General features: G+C 43.7%; 1 pseudogene; it reads right to left on the bottom strand.

Annotated features, from left to right (window-relative positions):
• Positions 1-428: 428 nt before the first annotated feature.
• Positions 429-7,334, bottom strand: LOC125534751 (annotated as a pseudogene).
• Positions 7,335-20,495: the final 13,161 nt, after the last annotated feature.

Raw genomic sequence — 20,495 nt, 5'->3', positions numbered from 1 at the left:
CAGTAAACACACACATTAAACTATGAAAGGCATTTTTTTGTTTTTTTATATACTTCACTCCCCATTTTTTGCTTAAGCCTAGAAAGAAACTCAACTACTAGTAGCGAGCGAATACTTTTTTTCATAAACTTTTCTCTCTCTTTTTTTTGGTTTTTTTCTCTTTGAGCCAAGAAATAAGCTCAAAGAGTGACGACCGTTGGTCGATGCTGAAGCCGTCGGTACGCATACCCCATATGTTTTACAGATGTGCGTCTCCAATAAAACAATGGCAGCCTATAAAAACAAGTAGTGTCAGAAGGTATAGCATGGCTATACGAATAAGTGTGGAAAAGAAAATCTACGCATGTACGTATACACAGTTTGTAACCTTTAAATGATTTTCTTTTCAACCGGAAACAAAACTGTATCTATTCTAACCTGCAGTTTCGTCACTCCGACTCTTGGCCCTCGTAGCAGTCGCGGTCCTCATCAATATCACCTTCGAAGGAAAGAAAATAAAGCCCGGTCAGTAATTCAGTAACGACAAGCATGCATAAAGACAAGCATGCATAAAGGCACTAGCGAACGCAAACGACAAGCATCCTACCTTCTGGTATGTTCACGTCCAAGTAGATTTTGAATTTGGGGCGGTTAGGATGGGCGCGGAGGGCGTTCTCCCCCACCGTCACTCCCCAACAAAAGAGTTCAACGTCGACATCACGAAGGGACGGCAGGTTCTCCATGCCCAGGTCAAACCAATCGCTTTGCGGGTGGCGAAAGAAGTTGCCGGCTGCTTCCTCTTTTGCCACCTGCAAACCGATCTCGAGAAAAATTTCTTTTGCCATCCGCAAACTGATCTTGATAAAAACTTTTTCGGCCTTGGGCAACGCTCCTGCCCGGAATAGTATTTGGCTCGGCCATTCGGAATACAAGCCGACTGATTCCAAACAACGGAACCCCTCGGCACCGAAGAATAGTGGCCTTTGGTTGTCATTCCATACCCGGAGAAGCCGAAGAGAAGGCAACCTTGCAAGGAATCCCAGATCCTCCTGTCGCATTTCCCCAACACATATTTGTAACCAGAAGAGTTGTGACAGATGTAAGGGGTCCCATGCTGGCAGCATAGATAATTTCATTCGTGTGTCCATGATAAACACACACAGACTTGCAGGGGGCACCCAATGTTCCCCCAAGTGATCCATTGAAACATTGAGCTCAAGCAAGGCACTAATTTGTACATGCTGGATCTTTCGCATTTTCCCTAGTGACTCCACAAAAGCTTCCACCAGCCCCATGCTCTCAAACTGAATATTGAGCACCCTCAGTCTGTCCATGTTGCCCAGCTCTTTTACAATGCTTACAGAGTCAACACTGATCATACTCAACACTTCCATTGATCTCAGGTTTCCAAAACTAGCTGGAGGCTGAAACATGTCATCATTAATACGTAGGCACAACAATCTTGTAAGCTTAATCACTGTCGACGGTAGTCTTGTACCTCTAGGCAAATCCAACACCTGCAAAAACTGTAACTTCCCAATCTCTTCCGGCAAATCAATTTCCGCCTCTCTAGATAGACGTGAGTGCCATGCTTCTCCAGATAGACTTAGGTACCTCAAGTGAAGCAAACTCCCCAACTCTTGAAGGTTGAGGTGGTCCTCCTTAGTACGATCATAACCATCCAAATATAATACACGCAAAACAACAAAGCTCGAGAATGGTGGCATTAGATCAATAGCAGGTGCAAATGTAACAACAGACCTCGCTTGTCCTATACTCTCAGATTTGAGAGGCCTTGTTTGACCTTCTTCATTTTTATAATTTTGGAGGGACCATCTGCGGACAATGCCCTCCGAAGACATGATATCACTAGTACCATTCACTACAGTAACAAAGTTCTCTTCACTTGACAAGGAGCAAATTAGATCAAGTACACTATCGTGTACACGACAAGCATGTACAGAGCCAACATGATCATATACCGGCTGGATCAAGCTTCTATTCACAAGCTCATTGAAGTAAGTTTCTCCTAACTCAAAGAGACAAGTATTTGCTTTTCCACTTTGGACAAAGCTTTCGGCAATCCACATCCATATCAACTGATCTTTCATGATCTTGCTATCTTCCGAAAACATGCTTAGATATAATAAGCATGTCTTCAGATATGAAGGAAGGTCGTAATTATTGGAATTCGCCCACAGGATCAATCACATCAAATTAAGACAGAGACGCGCACACGATAATTTTTGCCAAAGGCACGTGTCGTGCCTCTCTTCTCTTTATTGATTTTCTGTTTTCCTCGGTTACAAAAGGTCTAGACCTGCTGTGTATATATATGCAACGACCCAAGGTCTAGCAGACCGACTCAACCTTATGTCCTAACCTAACACGATTAGTACTCTAGTCTAACCCGGACTCAACCTGGACTAGTACTCAACTCCTAATCTAATCACACGGCGACGTTGATCACAAGCTTTCTTACATGTACTAACGATGCTACACAAGACTCTAGCTCTTGCTATGACTAGGACAAGATTACCTAACAATCTCTCCCTAATCTTGACACTTTGTCTTCTGTGCTTCTCCGGTCTTGAGTCGTTGTAGATCACCCCTTGTCGACTCATCCACTCGCACCACGACAAGTGAAATTGCTAGGCTTCATTGATCGCAACAATCTCCCCTCCAATTTCAACTTGGCGAATTTACGGACCACCTCAAATATGCCTTGGACTAGCCAGCCTCGCTAGTAACCTGTGGAAAACACCACCCGGTGGACTTCGCCATCCACCCTAGCAAGATACATGCCGGCTCCTTGTGGATCTCACCACCCTGTGGACTACACCGCCCACTCCAGCCTCATGTAGAGACATGGCCTCATTGAAGAGACTCACCTTCACTGGTTTACCGCCCCCACATAGTTGAACTTGATCCTCTCGTCGAAACTCGTAGACGACCTGGGCACGCTTCATCTTCAACGCTTCCTCACATAGACGAGCACTTGGACATGACGACGACTGACACGACGACGACCAACTGACCGACGACTCACTGACGCAACGACGACTGGTAGTGCAAACACGCACGACTCCTTGACTCATCCGACTCCCCCGGACGACGATCTTGACGACTTATCCCGGCACCGTGCCTCGGCACCACCACTCACGTCAACGATCTTCTTCCACCGCCTTCCCGACGACAGCCTGCCGTCTCACCCCTTGTCGCTCCGCCGAACGACGATCGCCAGATCCTCCTTGTCGCTGCATCACCCAGCAACATCATGGCTCGCTCTTCATCGTCGTTGCACCACCCAGCGACCATATCGCTCACCCCGAGGCGCTAATCGGGTCGCGACCCCGGGGCAAGGGCGGCTTCAAATCGACCTAGCTCTGATACCAATTGTTGGAATTCGCCCACAGGATCAATCACATCAAATTAAGACAGAGACGCGCACACGATAATTTTTACCAAAGGCACGTGTCGTGCCTCTCTTCTCTTTATTGATTTTCTGTTTTCCTCGGTTACAAAAGGTCTAGACCTGCTGCGTATATATATGCAGCGACCCAAGGTCTAGCAGACCGACTCAACCTTGTGTCCTAACCTAACACGATTAGTACTCTAGTCTAACCCGGACTCAACCTGGACTAGTACTCAACTCCTAATCTAATCACACGGCGACGTTGATCACAAGCTTTCTTACATGTACTAACGATGCTACACAAGACTCTAGCTCTTGCTATGACTAGGACAAGATTACCTAACAGTAATAACTAAATGATAGTATCCTCAGCATCTCCTTGGCACTACGGTTTTCAGTAAGTCCACGACCAATAGACTCTAGCAAAACGTGCCACTCATTCTTAGGTTTTACCTCATGACCACTAGCCAAAAGACTAGACATGGTAATGATGGCCAATGGAACACCACCACATTTCTTCAATATATCTCTAGATACTTCTTGAAATTCAGGAGGACATCCACTCTCTAGAGAAAATATCCGTTTATAAAACAACCTTTTGGAATCATCATCACTAAGAGGTTCCATTGTGTAAATTGAATCATTAGTAGACTGGCAGCATGATTCAGATACACTGACTATACGAGTTGTCGTGATTAGCCGACTGCCAAAATTGTTACTACTAGAGAATGCACACTTGATAACTGTCCACAGTTCTTCATCCCATATGTCATCAATTACAATGAGGTACCTATATTTAGTTTATGTGATGATTAATGGAATGCATGTACACATAAAAAGAGTTAAATAGAATCTTGTGCTATGGCCCAAAGATATGATTCTAAAAAAACAATGAAGTTTAAGTAAACTACAAGGGACAAACAATAAGATGGCATAAATTGCTGGAAGATCATGTTTCAACCAAAGTACATTTATGTACACATCCGATATATAGTTAAATAGTTGATCCCTACTATTTCTATTTATCTCAACGTGCACACATCCCACCTCACCACACATGCCACATCATCAACCTCACATTATCTAGTTCTCTCAACACGCATGGGAAATGCTATTTCTACTATTTCTCTCAAATGCACATCCCACTTCATCAACCCTGCCATTTTATTTTGATCAACACGAATGAGAAATACTACTTACATTACATAAATAGTTTCTAACTACTTATATAATAACCAAATAGAAAAATCATATGTATTTTAAATCTTCATTCTCACCACCTTAGCAACCTCACAATTCCTATTTCTCTCAACGTGAAACATGCACACATTGCACTTCATCAACGTGAATGTTAAAAAAGTCAGATGTCGGATTTTTAAGCATGACAAATCTGATGCCAAGGATGGGAATTACGTTATCGCGAGCATCATATTTCTTTCAGCAAACATGGCAAATCCTGTCAGAAAAAACTAAACACAGCAAGGATTTGCCATTCTTACGGAAGTAAATTGCCATGCTCGCGACAAAATAATATGCCATCCCGGGTGTTAGATTTTTCATGATTAAAAATCAGACGTCCAGATTTGTAGCCAAATCCTTACTTTTATCAACACACATCAGAAATACTACTTAAATTCTATAAACATTTTGGAACTATATAGTATTCTAATAGAATAAATCATATGTATGTTTAGTCTCCACTCTCATGTTCAAATTCTAGACAATTGAATCTCATCAAAACAAAAAATTGCAACCAATTTCTGCAGCAACATATGGGGCACCATCTAGTTTTCTATATGAATTGGAAAGGTGATTACCTTCCACGTTCACGAAAGGTGTACTACAATAGTGATAAGATGTATAATTCAATAGTGATAAGATTGACATGAGATAAAACATTGACCCCATGAACCGGTAGTAAGTCATGTCATTCAATTAAACACCGTTGCAAACTTGCTCAACGAAAAACAACAAACATCAGATTATTTTCACTCTCTTGTAAACTAAACAATTCATTGATATTTTATAGATTAATGCAGACACACACATATAAATATCATGCCGTATATATGCAGTAATATATAGATATTCTTTTTTGTGAATAGTAATATATAGATAGATAATCCCTATTAAAAATGTGTATGTAACTACACACGGTAGTAGCCCAGGTCTCAAATACTACAGTGTTGTAGTATGTATAGCACTTTATCATTCTGAGTACATGCATATACTTTTTCTAGTTTTAAGATACCACAATTCCATGTACATGAACAAAATTGCAAGTGAGACCAAGCTCATGACATTGTCATATTTTTTTGTACCGTCAGATTTGTACATAAAAAACATAGCCGGGAAAATTGCTCACCATAAGTGTAGTATGTATAATGACTAGGTGGCCTCATATATTTCATACTACCACTGCATACTCCTATATAGTCCTATTTAGATTAGATACTTCATATTGTATGAGATGCATATATGGGCCCCGAAAAAAGCAAAGCTGGTTCCTATATGTAAAGTTGTCCCATTTTTAAAAAAGTTGCTACATTTTACAACTTTGTTGTGGTCATGTGATTTTGTTATTCTCAGAACTAACAAGACAGATCCTTATGATAACGCTACACCTGGCTGGATTGTCAGTCAGGCCTATATACGGTAGGGGGTATATATCTGACATGGCCCATAGAAGTATGTTGTAGTTGTGGCAATTGAGTTGATTTCATTAAATTGGATTGATTTGATAAAATTATCGGAAAATTTTGACATAATATGCTAAGACTGAAAAAGACATCGGTCTGAGATATCTATCGATCTTCTGTGTCGTCCTAACGAGTGGGTCTAGCTTCTAGGTTTGGAGCAAACAATAAAATGAGGTAAAAGTTATCACAACGCTAGAACAAAGAGTCAAACGTGATAATGGGTTTTAAACACTATATGACCTACCACATACATAGTCACAGTAGGACGGAAAATGATGGAAGCTGCTGTAAAATCTACAATATTTTTTTACCTCATATTTTACACACTATTACCCAACTGAGTTGCCAATGGAAAGAAATTTTAGAGTGAGATAGTGGCCATCAAAAAGTGAGTGGCAGGTGATACCTCTTGTTCTTGAGAAATTCCCGGAGTTTGTCGATGAGCAGTTGCTCATTGAACATGATGAGCTCACTTCCATTCATGCCAAGATTAAGAAGGATATTTGTGAAAACCGTCTTTGCCTCAGCCTTTCGACCGACAGGAACAAAAGCCTTGAAGTGGTAATCACCTCCGATCTTCTCAAAGACCGATTTGACAAGAGTGGTCTTGCCCAATCCTCCGAATCCGACAACGGAGACAATCTACAAATTCTTCTTGGACATGTCATCCCCCTCCGAGAGCAACTTCATTATCTCTTGATCCCTTGTTCCGGCAATTCCAACAAGCCCTGTTGCTTCTGTGTACATAGCCCCAAGGCGAGGATCGATGGAAGTCACAGTAGGGAGGTTAGCGATGGTATTGTCGACATTGTACCTTGTACGCCTTTCAGCAACCTCTTGGACTTGCTTATTGATGTCCTTGATCGCGTTAGCTATCTCATGGCGAGCCTTCCCCTTGGTGAACAAGCTGGCCATCTTCTTCGTGAGTTGCTTCAGCTTATTAGAGTTTGCTGCAGGCTCAGAACCCTCGCCGACATGGACCAGGAACTTATCGACGATGTCCTCCATGTCGAAGGAGAGCTCCCTCACCTCCCCTGCCCAGATCTTCACCTGCAGGTCGAGCTGGTCCCGCGGCACCTCCGACACCTTGCAGAGGGCAGCGTGCATGCTCCTCATCTCTTTCTCGAGAGACTTGACTCCTTCCCTGACGCCTTTCTGCAGCTTATACTCCTCGCCGAGGAGCTCCAGCAGCTTGGGGAGCAGGGTGCCCATGGCTACCTTGCTCGTAATTTTTTGGTGTGTTGTTTGATGGACAAGGGCAGTGTGGTTGATGTACGTTTGGGTGCGCAGGGTTGCTGTTCTTTATAGGAACTCGGCCGGCCAGCCAAGTTCACATTTTTTTAATGCATTTCGTCTGCCAGGCCGCTCCGTAACCAGCATTGATTCGTGCAAACGCATAAATCAGCGCTGGCTTAACATGCGTTTGTCTCTTTGTACTTGTTAATGCAGAAGAGTACGACTTGGTTAGGGCCAAAATCCATACGTGTTTAGTTAACACCCAACGACTGATTACTTAGCAACAGGATAAGATCAAATCAATTTCTTTTAAAACCTGTTATTGTCAGATAAAAAAAAATTCACGTCTACTACTCCAGCATGATAAGGACATGTGAATTGAGATTGTGCGCTACAGCGGACATTCGAGTGCAATATATCTTTGCATCAAAATTCCACATAAAAAGTAAAAAAAGTTGCACATATATTGAAACTTTTTGATACGATAAAATATTCCCTTTCCCTGCAAGATATTTTGCCCACATGATAATAATAGAATTCTGTGTTCACGCACTCCTCCCACTCGCCCCCCTTCATCCTGAGTTTTGCTGTGTGGCTCAAACTTCCTTTCTTCCTTCAGCTCTCTCTTTGTTCCCCTTCGTCTCCACTCTTGTTCAAGTGTAGAGACTTCTTCCCAACATACTACTCCTTCTATCCCATAAATAATGTAAGATGTTTTTTGACACTAGTGTAGTATCAAAAAAGTCTTATATTATAGGACGGAGGGAGTAGCATAATCCTGGACTCTGGTGTTGCCATTTTCCAGAACAAAGCGAAAAATATATCAGTAAGTTTTGTAATTTTAAGAGAAATAAAATTCATGCACTGGTATTGGTTAGAAAGTTGACCATGCCAATTTTTTTAGAACAATATGACCCTATGTGACTTACATGTGAATGAGACCTACAGTTTGAGTCTGGAAAACATAGATTTGCCGTAAAAAAATTACATGAGTAGGTTCTAACCTATAGATATTTGACGTGATTTTTTTAATTTTTGAAACTTATAAAAAAATTGTATGTTTAAGAAGAGGGGTCGGTAGCATCTAGGACCCAAAAATCCTCTCTCCTTTCTTTCTCACATTTTATTTACAAATGATGTCGTGGCACGTGGCCCTCGAATGTGGTGCGTCATGTCCGTTCAGATCCAAGCCAGAGAGACGTGGTGGTCGTCGGATTTCCAAGCAAAGCCCCTGGCCAGAACCGATGCCCGTCATAATGGGCTAATCCTGGGCGGGTTGGTATACGGTTGTTAGGTGCGTTGATCCAAAGTGGTGTGGATGTAGCAGGCCATTAAGGGCATGTATAATGGTGCTATCTTAGGGGTGCCACGTAGGATAAATGATGAGGTGGAGGAGAGAGAATTCATAAGAGAAGGCTTATCTTCTTTTACTCCCTCCATTTTTGTTTGTTGGGCGCATCTCCAAATCCTTGATTTTTCAGAATAGGAGAGATTTAAGGCGTGTTTCATTAATCACAAAATTAATTGTGGCGTTTGGTGCATGCGGTGCTCTCTTTCCTTTCTCCTTCCAATTCTGCATGCAAGTGGGAACACGTCAATTTTTGTTGAGGTGTGAATGGAGAAGGATTTGCATGCAGCAGCTTTTGATCTCCTTTTCACACCGCATCCCCATTCCTTGGTGTATAAAAGAAGAGCCATTTGCTTTGCTATTCCTTGAACCAGCGAGGTGGAAGCCAAATGGAGAAGGAAGTTGAGGTTCATGGAGAAGGAGAGATGGAGGGCGTCCATGGAGAAGGAGAGGTGGAGGGCGTCCATGGAGAAGGAGAGGTGGATCCCGCCGCCACCGCCAAACGAGATCCCGCCGCTGCCAAACGTGAAGCCCACGAACGTAGAACTTGCGATTCCGGCCCCGCCGCCGCTGTCTGTACCTTCCCTGCCGACGGAGCCACTCCAGTTCGACGAACCAGCCTCGTTAGGTGCCGGAGGGCGAGATGGGCGTGCGAGGCCGACGCGCCGTCGAGGCAAAGTCGTTGGAGGAGGAAGATGGTCGAACCCAGCCGTGCTGATGGAGATGGATGGAACTCTCGCTCGTCCGGTGAGACCAAGAGGAGGAAGTCCTCCGGGCGGCTGCGCTCTCGGTTGGAAAGCAACCCTAGACAGCCCACGGAGGCCAAGAGGAGGAAGCCGGCGATCTGATTCATCTTGCTGCGTCCGTGCCATTGGACCGAGGAGGCCAAGAGGAGGAAGCCGAAGATGAGCGCCGTCTGTTCGTGAACATCCATCGCCATAGCTACTTATACTGCGCGCGGCGTAGAAGGAAAATCAGGCGGCCAAGAAGAAAACTCGCGCGCGGCGCAGAAGGAAAATCAGGCGCGGAATCGCGCGCGAAAGGAAACTCGCGGCGTAGAAATCGCGCGCGGAAGAAATGCATGCGGAAGGAAAGTACTCGGTCCGGTGCATGCAGAGTAGGAAACGCCAGGGGGAAAAGAAGGAAACCGGTGCATGCAATCAGTTTAATGGACGGGGAGTACTATGCGTCAATTTTACATTTGATTAGGCGCATCTACAGCTAACTGGCTCCGTTTTTCCTTCCAATTAGAAAACACCTAGGTCCCAGAGCCCTCTGAGTTGCGCCTAATAAACTGTAATGGAGGGAGTATTTAAGATAAGACAAGTGATGATCTCTTACCACAATATGTCTCACCATATTTTTAGGAATTGCTAGTTATTGAAGATAAGGCTAAGAGATGACCCATTGTAGACATTTTTCTTTGTCATTTCTAAATTAAATGCAAAACTTAAGATAAAACTATCTTATTAACCATTGTACATGCCCTAAGGGCGGTGTTGAACAGGGTTGTTCTGCTGACAAGTCAAATCCGTGTGGGATTCGTTGGCCTGGCAAGGTGACTACACCGGGAGTGCCTCTGTGTCGCTTATTGCGATAGGATGGTGACCAATCACACATACCCCACAACTGGGCCCTCCAATTTGACGCTCGGGAGCGGTAGTGCGCCTTCGAGCCAATTATATTAGTTTTCTACCGCTTGTTTTCTATTACATGGTTATCAATCGGTTTTTTCATATGGTTTATTTTTAAAAAGATCATTTTTTTCCGAAAAATGTGATTTTCTGGGAAAATACGACCATCTTTTAAGAACTTTTTCTAGAGCAACTGGACATTTTTTGAATTTTCCTCACATTTTTCAAAAAAATAGTGAGCCTTTTAAATGAAAATTTTCGCTTTGTTAATATTACTAAATTAAATATTCTAAACCTTTTCTTAATTTCAGGATATTTTTAAAAAATTCCGAACATTTTTACAGATAAAAAGCAAACATTTCTATAACTTTTTTGAACATTTTTCCAAAATTCAGGATATTGTTTTGAAATTTATGAACATATTTCTGAATAGTCTAAACTTTTTTGCGAAATTTTCTCAATATTTTTCGAAAATTGTGGATATTCTCTAGAAGATAAAATCAAACTTTTTTTATAAAACTTCTGAACATTTTTACAAAATTCAGGATGTTTTTTGAAATTTATGAACATTTCTCTAAATTGTGATCATTTTACGATAGAGAAACGAGGATTGGGAAAAAAACATGCTGAAATTGTAAACCGGCAGAGGAATGAACAGGAAAAAGAGAAACAAAAATCTGATAAGATGCTTCATAAAACCGGGAAAACCTGATTTAGAATGTTACCAAAACTTTTTGTCTTGTAATGTAGTAATCTATCGAAATGTCGACAAATAGGAATCCCTAGCCACAGCTAGTTTTTTTTTAAACCTAGCCATCCTCGTCCCGTATTCTGTGTGGTTGGATGGACATTGAATAAAGTTGTGGAAGGTCTCTGTCATTGTTGGCAACAACGGTGTTCACTTCTTTCCTCCATAGACCAGGCAGATTATCAGCCATATGAGATGCTTACCACTCGGGGGGTTATATAGGGACTGCCAGACGCCCCACGCCCCTGCGTTGCCCCGGGAGACACGGGGGAAACCTAGCGCCGCCGCCGTCAGGTCCCCTGGTCCTCTAATCCCCAGCTTCGCCACCGGTAGATGGGTCGCCGATGAAGTCCGTGTGTGCCCCAGGGAAGGTGTCGGCAGGGTGTTTCCCCTCTTTGCGGCGTTGCGCGCGCACGCTCTACCTACGTCGCCTTGAGAGCGGGCGAGATGCAGGGTTGCGGGAGCGGGTTAGCGCGGCGAGAGGCCGGATCCTGGCTGGGCTTGGCCGGATCTAACTTCTCCACACTCGTTGGCCGCCCTCAATGTGGTGCACACCGTGTCGGCGGGCAGTGCTCTGCGGCTCCATGGTAGGGTCGCGGACGTTGGTCTGCCGCGGACGGCGTTCGGCACCGAGGTGGGGCTTGGTCGCTCTGTCGTGGGGTTGCGAGTTCTGGCGAACGGTGAGGGCTAGATCCCGGGGTGGCGGCCCCGGGACGACGGAGGATGTGTCGGCGGCTGTGGAGTCGTAATGGGCGATGCGGCGGCCGCAGTGTTGGACGATCCGTGCACAAGACATTTGATGGAGGTTATTGGAGCAAATCTGGGTGAAAAAACTTGCTCTCAGCTACTGCCAAGGCCGGCTATGGCGACGCTATTCGGTGTCGTTTCCTTGTCGAAGGCATGGCTGTTGAGGGTTCCAGGCCACTATCTGCTACCTCTGGGGGATGCCCTACATCAGTAGATCGGATGACGGCGACATTCTTGTGTCATTTCCCCCTTGGGGTCGTCTTTCTTGGAGGTGTGCACGGGCTCGACGGACCAGTGGACGACATCTTTGATGGAGCGGTGCTTCATCCTACACATGGATGGTGGCGTATCTCGGCGACGGGGCGCAGTGGAGATTGGGCGTCCGATGTGTGGCGAGGGACTCGTGCAGGAGGGTAATGTTGTCTGGCGTCGTGGTGGCATCGATGGCAGAGATGCCTAGCAAGGTCGATGCATCAGTTCTGCTCTGATTATGGATCGATGGAAGATGGAGGTGACGGCCCTTGCAGCTTGTGCATGTGATGCTCACTGGGAGTGCGCCGGACTGGTGTGTGACCCATTCCAAGTAGTGTCTTGGATGGGGCATCCGGCTTTAGATGTTAGGCTTTGGTGCGATATCTGTTTGGTACTAGGCTCGGACATTTGGCTCCCCTTCATCAAGGGGATAGGAGTAGCGATAGGTGTTGCCAAGATGTTGGCTTCAGACTTATTGATGTATTACCTTGTAAGGTCTTTGTGAATAATTTATAAAATAGTTGCATGCATCGTTCAGATGCAGAGGCCGGGGTTGTTAACACCCCCCCCCCCAATCCCCCGTCCAGCGCTACAAATTTCCATTTTACTACTAGTTTCAAGGACCAGCCCAATACATGTTCGCACGACATAGAAGTGAGTAAACTTTGAGCCCACCCTTTATTTTCTGCCTAGATTTGCCACACCTAAAGATTCCACCTTCTTGCGATTCTCATCAGCTTTCCAAGAGGAGGACAAAACAAAGGTCTCCACGCCTAGCCCCCGTTCTAGCTGTGCGTCTAGCATCGTTGGTGGACGTGTGGAGGTGTGTCTCCGGCAGATCTATCTTTGGTGGATTTGCTCGGATCTCGTCGTTGTTCGTCTACGTTCGTGTGTCTTTGGGCTGAATCCTTGCGATCTACATTATTCTTCATCGGCGGCGGTTGTTATTCTGGTGCGGTGGTCTTATGGAGTCTTAGCACGACGACTTCCTGACTGTCTACTACAACAAGTTGTTCCTGACTTTGGCGATGGGTCGCTAGATGGTCTATGAATCTGGATGTAGTTTTTATTATTTCAGATGTTCGTTGTACTATCATGATTGAAGATGAATATATTGAAAGTTTTCTAAAAAAAAATCTTTCCATGAAAACCTGCATCAAAATCTTATAACATGATCTATCAATACACCAAGTCAAGAGGCTGGGCGTATATTTTTCATACGTACACCAGCATGATAAGGACATGTGAATTGAGCCTGAATTTTTCTGTGTGGCTCAAACTTCCTTTCTTCCTTCAGCTTTTCCCCCCCTTTGTCTCCACTCTTTGCTCTGGCTGCTATGTGTTTAATGACCATTCTGTATGAGGGCGCGATGACATTGGAATTAGTACACTAATCAATGAAAACCAACGTACATAATCCCTTTCGTTCCCTTTCACGGGGCTTTCGTTTGGCAACCGTTGTGCGATTACTCAGTGATGATGACAAGAAAATGCTCCAATAATTTGTAAGTCTGCTTTAGTTTGGCTGACGGCCCAACAAACAGGTAGGTAAACCAATCGATCGTGATGCCAGCCTATTTGTTTGTTTTGGGAGGCGAGCTGTTAAGCTGTCGGCATGAATAAAATTAAGACCAGCTGGACTCTGCACTGGTCTTCAAAAATATACATGCACTTGGTAATATTAAAGCGCGCCACTATTAAACAGCTAGTAGTACTCAATTATGCAAGCCCGTTGTGTTGTGTTTTTCGCTACTCGTGATGCAATTGGGAAGTGTTCCTCAATACAAATCAAACGAGTGTAAAATAATCGAATGCGACCTACAGTTTGAGTCTGGAAAACATAGATTTTCCATAAAAAAATTACATGGGTAAGTTTCTAACCTATAAATATGTGGCGTGATTTTTTCTAGAATTTTCAGAACTTACAATTTTTTTCCAGTATGTTTAAGAAGGGGGCTCGGCAGCATCTACGATCCAAAAATCCGCTCTCCATTCTTACTCATATTTTATTTATAAATGATGTTGTGGCATGTGACCCTCGAATGTGGTGCCTCGTGTCCGTCCAGATCCAAGTCAGAGCAGCTTGGTGGTCGTCGGATTTCCAAACAAAGCCTCTGGCCAGATCCGATGCTCGTCATACTGGGCTAATCCTGGGCGGGTTGGTATACGGTTGTAGCATGCGTTCATTCGCAAAAAAAAAAAAAGCATGCGTTGATCCAAAAGTGGTGTGGATGTAGCAGGCCATTCTGGGTGGTGTTCAACAGGTTTTTTGTGCTGGCAAGTCAAATCTGTGAGGCATTGGTTAGCCTGGCAAGCTGACCATGCTGGGAGCGCCTATGTTTCACTTATTGGGACAAGATGGCGACCAATCGCACATACGGCACAACTGGGCCCTCTGATTTGATGATCGGGAGCGGTAGTGAGTCTTCAAGCGAATTAAATTAGTTTTCTCCTGTTTGTGTTTTATTGAACATGGATATGAGTCGGGTTTTTGATATAGTTCAAAACAAATATTCATATATTGTTTAACTTGATCATTTATTAGAAATATAATTTTCTGGGAAACTGTGACCATCTTTTAAGAACCTTTTCTTAAACAACTGCATTTTTTTAATTTTCTGAACATTTTTGAAAAAAATGAGAGCATTTTAGATGATCATTTTCATTTTCTAATATTTTGAAAATAATTTTAACAGTAAATAGACTAAACTTTATATATTTCACAATAGTTTTGTTTTTAAATCTGCACATTTTCTGAAATAAAATAGAACATTTGTAGAAATTTTGTGAACTTCTTTCCTAAATTCAGTATAATTTTTTCCGAAATTTATGGACATTTTTCTAAATAGTCTGAGATTTTGGGAAATTTCCGAAATAGTTTCTAAAACATTTTAAAACTTTATTGAGTAAAAAATCGAAGGTTTTTAGAACAATTTTGAACATATTCACAAAATTTGGTGTATTTTTTGAAATTTATGTACATTTCCTAAAATTCTGAAGATTATTGTCAATTAGTGAATTTTTCCCAGGAAAGTTGATTTCTTTAAAAAATATCAGGGATATTTAAAGAAAAATTTGATCAATTTTTTAAAGAAAAATGAAAAAGAAACAAAAACATGCTGAAATTGTAAACCGACAGAAGAATAAACAGGAAGAAGAGAAACGAAAATATAAAAAACTTGCTTCAATAAAACCGGGAAAACCTGATTTAGAACGTTCCCAAAACTGTTTGTCTTGTACTGCAGTAGTCTATCGAAAGGTCGACAAATAGGAATCCCCGGCCACTCTAGAGCATTTTTCCACGCCTGGACCCATGTTTTTAATTTACTACATTAATTTTTTCTTACTATATTTTGTATACTCTGTTACTATATATTTTATGTAAAGTTACTGAGGTGTAGAATAAGCTACTCTTCACTCACGCTTAGTTTACCGTTACTATTCTAAACTGTAAATATGCCATGTAATTATTTTTGAATTTTCAAAACTTACAAATATTTTTTCATTGTGTTTAATAAGGGGGATCGGCAGCATCTAGGATCCAAAAATCCGCTCTCCGTTCTTTCTCACATTTTATTTACAAATGATTTCATGGCACGTGATCCTCGAATGTGTTGCCTTGTATCTCTCCAGATCCAAGCCAGAGCGGCCTGGTGGTCATCGTCTTACTAGGCTAATCCTGGGTGGTTTTGTATATGGTTGTTGGGCGCGTTGATCCAAATGTGTTGTGGATGTAGCAGGCCATTCAGCGTGGGATTAAACAAGGGTGTAGCGCCGACATGTCAAATCCATGAGGAGTGGCAAGGTGGCCCCGCCGGGAGCGCCTATGTGTCGCTTATTGCGACAAGATGGCAACCAATCGCATAGACGCCACAACTAGGCCCTCCGATTTGATGCTCGGGAGCTGTTGCCAGCCTTCGAGCGAATTAAAAACAAATATTTATATTTATTTCTTTAAATGAAAATTTTCTGGGAAAATGTGATCATCTTCTAGGAACTTTTTCTAGAAAATGAACATTTTTCTAAAAGAAAAGTTTGAATTTATTTTAAAGTATGAAATTTTTTCTATGTAGTATAAGTTTTTCTGAAATTTCAGGAATAGTTTTTTATAAAATTGTGAACATTTACTTAAAGAAACAAACAACATTTTTAGAACTTTTGTTAACATTTTTCCAAAATTGAGGATATTTTTTGAAATTTATGAATATTTTTCTGGAAGGTGTCTTTAAAAAAAACAGGGATATAATTTAAAATTTTGTGACAATTTTTTAAAGAAAAAGAGAAAAAGGAGAAAATGTAAACTGGCAGAAGAAGCAATAGGAAAAAGAGAAACAAAACTTTGATAAAATTGTCATAAGACCTGGAAAACCTGATTTAGAACCATCCAAAAAAAACTGTTTGTCTTGAACTGTAGTAATCTATTGAAAGGTCGACAAATTGGAATGACCGGCCACATCTGGGGCGTTTTCCAAACCTGGCCATCCTCGTCCCGCATTCTGTGTGGTTGGATGTTCGCTTCTTTTCTCCGACGAACCGGGCAGATCATGAGCCATCTGCCTTCGCTTGTCTCTATGCCTACACGATTCCACCTCCTTGTGATTCTCATTGTCTTTCCAAGAGGAGGAAGCAACGAAGGTCTGACCTCGAAAACCTGCATCAAAATCTTATAACATGATCTATCAATACACCAAGTCAAGAGGCTGGGCGTGGGGAGTTTCCGGCCCAAGCTCCAATCAGCACCGGCAGGCAACAACTTAACAAGGGAGATGGTGGTGCGTGTTTGGATGACAAAACATCTATCGTGCTTGTTTCTTTCGGTGTAATCCATCAAAGGAGAGTAATTTGGTGTAGGGGGATTAAGTATAGCTCAAATGGTTAGGTTTCTTATGATACTCATAAGGGTTCAAGTCTTAAACTTGGCACTGGTGCTACCATTTTTCTGAATTTATTTTACTCTTTTTGTCGATATTTGTTTAGTGCGAGGAGACATTCCTGTCAACTACGAGACACATATGATGACTTTGACAATCTAAAGATATTGTGCCAACTCAATATCTTGAAGATGTAGTGCATATATATGTAAGCATCTTCATTGTACCATGTTTAAAAAAAATGGTTTAGCCAACGGTTTGTTGCCAGTACTACTAATTCTTGGATACAGTTAGGGAGGTAGACTGACTGGACCTGCTCCCCGTGGGTGGGTATACCAACGGCGTTCCCACCATGTAAACCGAGATGCTTGAATAGATTCGCCCGCACGATCCACTGACCGTGGCCTCTCCAGTTGTTCCTCAAGGTCCAAATTCTGCGATCTTCAAAATCAAACCAAGCGGGCATTGACCTGGTGCGATCACACATCGGTCTATTCGCCAATGTTCCGGACGAACATCCTGCAGTGTTCTTCATCCAAAAAATAATAATCTTGTGTGTTGGAGTTACAAAACGAGTGCACCAACAAAAAGGGACCGAGTCAGACATTGGGAAGGCGATTTAGTTATCACATGAGAGCCATCAAAGCTCTCCCAGGAGAGTGATTGCCAGTGGTGTGACTGATCCAATTTAGAGAGCGATTTTCGTAGCAGTGGCAAGCGAAATGGGAGCAGCCTAAATGGTGAGCGTCGCACACAGATGGCTTAAATCCAGTAGCCGAAAGTATCATTAGCTTACGCCTTCGATTGCCCACTTGCTTTCCGTAGATTTTCACAAACTTCCCGTGGCTTTCTATTCTCTCGGTGCTAACTGAGCCTAAACATTTTTTTTCGATAAAGGGCGATTTTATTATCTCAAATGTAACATTAAGCGGATACAAAATATTATGAGCAACACCCGGCCTCTGCATAATTAGGATGCACACAGCCAAATATCAAAGTCTGACACTAGAAAAAGTAAGAAAACCGACAATACGGCAACAGTAGAGTCCTATGGACCGACACTTTGCCTATGTCGAACTGAGCCTAAACATATGTGACCAAATGTCTAATTCTTTTTTTAGAAAAGGAGGATTACCCCGGCCTCTGCATCTGGGCGATGCATGCAACCATTTTATTAATTATTCACAGAGACCTCACAAAGCAATACATCAGTAAGCCTGAAGCCACCATCTAGGCAACACCTGTCGCTATTCCTATCCCCTTGATGCAGGGGTGCCAAATGTCCGAACCTAATACCAAACATACATAGCACCAAAGCCTAACATCTAATGCCGGATGCCCCATCCCAGCCACATGCGGGGAGTGGGTCACACACCGGTCCGGCGCACTCACTGAGGCTACCGCCGCCGTCATCCACCTAACCATCTTCAGAGCAGGTACTGACGCGAAGACCTTGCCAGGTCAGCTGTCGACGCCACCATGGCCCCAGACAACGCCACCATGGCCCCAGACAACGCCACCGCCTGCGCGAGGCCGTCACGCCACGTCCAGCGCCAAGACCCCGCTGCTCCATGCCGCCGAGACCCGCCGTCGTCGACGCGAGAGAAGGCATGCCACACCACCTCACGCCTCTTTCCATCCGTTGCTGCTCCACAGACGATGCCCCAATAGGGAACACGACACCGCAGCGCCGCCGTTGTCCGATCCGGTGATTTTAGGATTTCTCCCGGAGCGGCATGAGCAGGTTGACGATAGTTGCTTGACGATGCCTTCATCAGGGTAACGACGTAGACGCCGCCATCGCCCGCCATGACCGGAGTCGGCTCGGTTTTCATCGGCGACTATGTCTCCCCAACTCGCCGCCGATGCTAATAGTGGGATCCAAGATCCGACACTACCAGCATGGCCAACCGCCTTCGGTGGAGAAGGCAGCCACCACCACCATGCCTGGGCCAAGAGACCCGGATGTCCTCGTGTCGCGAAGATTACCTTGCCGTTGTCGAGACGAGGCGCAGCCACAGTGGATCTCGATCACCAAATGTCTAACCTTGCCTACATATTCGCATGAGATCCTAATCTCGCTTGTTTAGACACAACATATATTTCCATAAACGCTGATATTTAAATAAAGTGGTTGGTCTCATCAAAAAGGAGAATAAGAGCAGAGCAGTTGCCCTGGACCCCAGCCTCGTCCATCTACGACCTCACGCCAACAGACTACATTCCCCCTACTATTCGTGGCCAGGGTACAACGAGAGCTTCATCATCGACATCATTGTGGAGCCGATGTAGAACGTGAGCTGTGACGGCGGGGAAGATCCAAGGCAAGGACCTGAACTACCCAGTCGTTCATGGTGACCCTTACACCGGACACGCCAGAAAGCATCGCCTTCGAGGAGAAGCTCAAGAGAGGCGCCAATGGCACCACGGAGGGCAGTCTACAGTGGGTCCGCAGCCCGACTGCCGTCCTAACAAACTCATTAGGACTGTTTGTTCTCTCTTGGTTTATATGGAGTAGCAGCTCTTTCACATTGCGCAACAATTCCACACTATTAGGGAAAACCTTATACACATCATCTTAGCAGTAGCGCTGGACAAAATAATGCGCTACTGCTACTTAGTAGCAACGCACGTAAATAAACCGCGCTACTGCTATGTTTGAACTGGGCGCACATGGCTAGCCCAACTTAGCAGTAGCGCGTATCCTCGCCCAGCGCTACTGCTATCCTCCTTAGCTGTAGCGCTTTTCTCGCACACGTGCTACTACTAACCCTACCTTATCCTTCCCACGCGGCCGACCCTCTCTCACTCACTCTCCATCTCAGTCACTCTGACCCGCGCCGATACCCGTCGTCTGCCGCCGCCGCCGCCGTCGTCCGTCCTCCACCGAGGTACTCCCTCCTTCCCTCCCTCCTCCTCCCACCACGCCCTCCTTCCTCCTCCTCCCACCACGACCTCCTCCCTCCGCCTCCGGCCGCCCTCTCCTCCCTCCTCCCTCCGCCTCCGGCCGCCCCCTCCTCCCTCCTCCCTCCTCCCTCCTTCGTCGGGAAGCCCTCCTCCCACCGCCCCTCCCTCCTCCTCCTCCGGCCGGCCCCTCCCCCTCCTCTCTCCTCCCTCCCTCCCTTGTCTCTGTTTTTGCAAATTGTAGGTAATTTAAATCTAGATTTTAGAATGTAGACATTGTAGAATGTAGGTTTTTTAATAGAATAATTTTTTGACTATTTTAGGTGTTTTGAATAAAATAGAATTAAGAAAAATTAGGGTAGAACTAGGGTAGTAGAATTTTTAGCAAGTGTTTAATAGAACTAGTTTAATTGTAGTAAGTGCTTAATAGAACTAGTTTATTTAGTAAGTGTTTAAAATAATTAGTAAGTAAATTTATTTAGTTGAACTAGTTGAATTAATAGAACTAATGTATTTTTAGTAAGAAAATTAATATAACTAGTTGAACTACTTTATTTTTAAAAAGAACTAGTTTTTTTTTCTATTTATAGTAAGTTTATATTTAGTAAGAACTAGTTGAACATGTCATATTTGTTGTTATTTTTTATTTTAAGCAATTATTC

This window comes from Triticum urartu, chromosome 2, assembly GCF_003073215.2.
Source record: "Triticum urartu cultivar G1812 chromosome 2, Tu2.1, whole genome shotgun sequence".
Lineage (NCBI taxonomy): Eukaryota > Viridiplantae > Streptophyta > Magnoliopsida > Poales > Poaceae > Triticum > Triticum urartu.
The sequence above is the reverse complement of the archived record's forward strand: the minus strand, read 5'-3'. Positions and strand labels throughout refer to the sequence as shown.